The sequence below is a fragment of the Euprymna scolopes genome, chromosome 29 (assembly GCF_053919585.1).
Source record: "Euprymna scolopes isolate OS-2025 chromosome 29, ASM5391958v1, whole genome shotgun sequence".
Lineage (NCBI taxonomy): Eukaryota > Metazoa > Mollusca > Cephalopoda > Sepiida > Sepiolidae > Euprymna > Euprymna scolopes.
Window position 1 is genome coordinate 93,269,041 of NC_136510.1, and position 5,000 is coordinate 93,274,040.

The 5,000-nt window shown below is 26.8% G+C and overlaps 1 protein-coding gene and 1 pseudogene across 3 annotated transcripts in view; both read right to left on the reverse strand.

Moving 5' to 3' along the window:
• LOC145252783 (E3 ubiquitin-protein ligase PDZRN3-B-like) overlaps positions 1 to 5,000 on the reverse strand; it is a 703,291-nt gene that overhangs the window by 299,437 nt on the left and 398,854 nt on the right. The gene's annotated exons all lie outside the window — the stretch shown is intronic.
• On the reverse strand, positions 3,402 to 3,518 carry LOC145253124 (5S ribosomal RNA; annotated as a pseudogene).

A 5,000-nucleotide genomic window follows, 5' to 3' on the forward strand; every position in this document is an offset into this window, starting at 1 on the left:
TATATATATATTTATATATTATTATTTAATGTACATATATTTATATATTTTTATTTAATGTATATATATTTATATATTTTTATTTAATGTATATGTATTTATATATTTTTATTTAATGTATATATGTTTATATATTTTTATTTAATGTATATATATTTATATATTTTTATTTAACTGATATATATTTATATATTTTTATTTAACTTATATATGTATTTATATATTTTTATTTAACTTACATATTTATATATTTGTATTTAACTGATGTATATTTATATATTTGTATTTAACTGATATATATTTGTATTTAACTGATATATATTTATATATTTGTATTTAACTGATATATTTATATATTTGTATTTAACTGATATATTTATATATTTGTATTTAACTGATATATTTATATATTTGTATTTAACTGATATATATTTATATATTTGTGTTTAACTGATATATATTTATATATTTGTGCTTAACTGATATATATTTATATATTTGTGTTTAACTGATACATATTTATATATTTGTATTTAACCGATATATATTTATATATTTGTATTTAACTGATATATATTTATATATTTGTATTTAACTGATATATATTTATATATTTGTATTTAACTGATATATATTAATATATTTGTATTTAACTGATATATATTTATATATTTGTATTTAACTGATATATATTTATATATTTGTATTTAACTGATATATATTTATATATTTGTATTTAACTGATATATATTTATATATTTGTATTTAACTGATATATATTTATATATTTGTATTTAACTGATATATATTTATATATTTGTATTTAACTGATATATATTTATATATTTGTATTTAACTGATATATATTTATATATTTGTATTTAACTGATATATATTTATATATTTGTATTTAACTGATATATATTTATATATTTGTATTTAACTGATATATATTTATATATTTGTATTTAACTGATATATATTTATATATTTGTATTTAACTTATATATTTATATATTTGTATTTAACTTATATATTTATATATTTGTATTTAACTTATATATTTATATATTTGTATTTAACTTATATATTTGTATTTAACTTATATATATTTATATATTTTTTATTTAACTTATATATATATATTTATATATTTTTATTTAACTTATATATATATTTATATATTTTTATTTAACTTATATATATATATTTATATATTTTTATTTAACTTATATATATATTTATACTTTTTTATTTAACTTATATATATATTTATACTTTTTTATTTAATGTATATATATATTTATACATTTTTATTTAATGTATATATATTTATATATTTTTATTACAGAAAAGAGAAAAAAGTTACAAAAACCTGCTTAAAAATATTGCACGTGTTAGAAAGGGTTTGCTCGATTTCGAAAAGCAATGTTATTTTTTGTAAACCTCTATTTTCTTATTTTTTTGGATATTCTTTTTTTTTTTGCATATTGTAATGCTGGGTATTGTGCAGCCAGACCAGCTTCCAACAACATTCCCCTGTTTTTTATTGAAACCAACCGAGGGTTCTTTTTAGTATCCTCGCTGTTCCCTTAAGTACAATTGTCTTCAGGTTCTTCTTCATAAGCCCTGCAGCACTTATAAAAACTGGTTTGATCGATATCTCCATAAGATTCCAGTTTATTTTCATATTGTACATGAGGCCTTGATATTTAGTCGGTTTTTCTCTTTCAGCTCTGTTCAGACTTCTATCATTAGAGAGATTCACTTCATCAAATTCTCTGACTTATTCCATATAACTGTCAGATTTCACAGCAGCATTTTCAAGGTAGGTGGCTGAATGAATCAAAACAACTTTGCTTTCAATAAAGATAGCAGCAAGTGCCCGTGCGACCGCAAATATGTATAATAGCCGCGTACACAGGCTCAAACACGAAACGCGAATGAGGGAAAAGGTAATTTACAAACGATTTGCCAACTGTATCACGACGATTTATGATGTTATGACCCTGATAAAACAATGTTTATACACATTAACGTGTGCGTGATTTGCGAAAACTTAAACAAAATGGAATTTCTTTCACTGGCTGTTACTTTTGTTCTTTTGTAAAGATACTTTTTTTTTTACTGGCTTATTTTTTTTTTTTTTTTTGTAAATAAAGAAAATTTTCGATTTAATTCTTTTGTTGGCTGTTTTTGTATCTAAACGTGTGGCTTAAGTTTCAATTCCCGGTCACAGATTCTGTTAGCAATTTCAAAAATAATAAAAAAAACAAACATAAGTTAAAAATTTTTTTTTTTTTTTGCGGACTATTGTTCTAATTTTTTATAGTTGTTATTTAACAACTATTCCTCTGGCCTTCGTCAGGTTCACAACCTGACGAAGGCCGGAGGAATAGTTGGCGGAAACGTCGTGAAATAGAAACTATAAGAATTCCTTTAAGATTATTCCTAAGTTTTTTTTTTTAATATTTAAAAAAAACAAAAAAATAAATAAAAAAAAAGCAAAACATTTTTATGCCTACACGGAATTATTTTTTCACGCTAGAAACTTATTGAGGTTACCAAATTATTTTATTTAGTGAAGAATTTTTTTATGTATCGAAGTGTCCAAGTGAAATAACTCTGGAGCCTTTTCTAAAAAAACAAAGTCGGAAATAATAATTCCAAACAAATTAAATATATTATCAATATAATTGTTATTTAAAGTTGATTGAATAACAATTTAAAATAGAACACTTAAAACAATTATCTCGCTAGAAACAGTAACTAACAGCTATTTAGTAAAATCGATTTTCCTTAATGTGATATGCAAATGAGGTTACCTCTTGAACGTATATTTTGCAAGAATCATACTATATATATATATATATATATATATATATATATATATATATATAAATAAATGAAATAGTAAATTAATGCACCTTTTGTATATATTAATCAATTTGTGATATATATATATATATATATATATATATATATATATATATATATATGATTACTTCATTTAATCACATAAATTAAATATACGAAGATATAATTTTATGCGTAAATTTTCAGTATTAACTTCAACAGTGCTCTATACGTAGGTAGAGCTAGGTAGTAAGTTATGAAAATATATGAAGCAATTAATCCACACAGAATATTCCGCGTTTCATTCCCGTGTGAATTCTTCAGGCTTATTCTGTGTAGCTTAATTGCCATATATATTTTTTATATAAGGCTTCCTTCAGTCTTGACAAACTATGGATACTCAGGGTAAGGGTGCCTGCGCGTGAAATTTTTGTGGCAGGAGTTGCGCAAACTCCAACCACACCTCTCCTGATTCGACATTGTTGAATACAAGTTGCAAGTGGACGTTCAGAACGACTGGAAACAATGTCGAGATAAGCGGAAAGCACATACAGCGCCTAGAATTCTCAAATGGTAACCCATCTGGTACTAGCCTAGTTCAACGTTGCTTAACTTCGGTGATCTGACGGGAACCGGTGTGTCAACGTGATTATGCCGTACATATTTTTATAATATATATATGCATATATACATACACACACACACATATATATATATATATATATATATATATGTATGCATATACATATATATATGTATGCATGTACATATATATATGCATATACATACATATATATGCATATACATACATATATATATGCTGATTTCAACGACTTGTCAGACGAGTGCCACTCCCTCAGACACTTAAAGTCCATGAGCACAAATGCCTGAGGGAGTATCTATACAAAGATGACGTTACAGAGTCTTAGCCTTATACGGCAGCTAAATCTCTCTCGGTTCAAAATGTTGAGATCCAACAACAAGCAAGAGCAAGATAGCAAGCAATAAATTAAACTGCAACCATCTTAATGCGAATACTGGTGTCCCGCTTTATGTTTTTTTTAAATCAGAGATTTGCTTCTCCTAGAAATGTTGCCTTCACCATGGCTTACGGGAGCCCTCTCCACCCCAACACATATATACATACACACAAATATACACGGTGCTAGTTGGCCGTTGACCCCGAAAAAGGGTTCATTCGCCCTTTTAAATGTTTGAAGGAGATTATATACATATATATATATATATATATATGTACACAAACATACATATATACACACATATACATATTTATATATATATATATATATATATATATATATATATATATATATATATATATATATATATATATAACGACAAACAGGAAACGGACAAGGACTTAATTTAACCGTAACAGGCTATAAAAGTACGCTCATTTTGATTGAAGTGGGAGGCACGACAGTAAGAGTAAGGAACACTGATCTACATAGCGGCGGACTATAGCATCAAAGTAGCCGACTTCAATTTCGTCAGAAAATTGAGCATTATAAGATAATCCACGAGGAAAACACCGGGAAATAACGAGTATCCGTGATTGGAACTTAAATGGATCGCTACGTGTGCGGTAAGGGAAGTAGATGGCTGGTTAGATATCCCTGAGTAAGAGTTCCGCTGGTTGGACGGTAGGGGGAGAGAGGGGCCGCAGGGATGACAAGATTGAGACCGTGTTCGCTCTCTTCAGCGATTGTAACGGCCGATTAATAAAGCTGCCAGTTGATCGGATAACGGACGACACTAAAGGGTTTAAGTACGTCCCGGCATGACATGTGTTACGAGGTATTAGGTAATTTGCTAGAGACGTTGATACTTGGAGAAAATTGCTGGTTCTCGACTTCGCAACGTTGTCAGAAAGATGACAGTAATAATGCGCATACCAGCGATCCTTACGTAATGGAGAGTTCGCACTATGTCTGTTATATATAACCATGACCCGTAATCAAAAATATTTTGTCGTGTCCTCATCTTTCTGTCTTGTGATGTCAAGTAAAAACAAAGCCACACCCCAAGAGCAAACTTTTTCTCAGCTCAAGTTTACAAATAACAAATTTACAAATGGAAATACGAATTTTATATTAGCGCATTTTAATAGGTGATTTAATGGT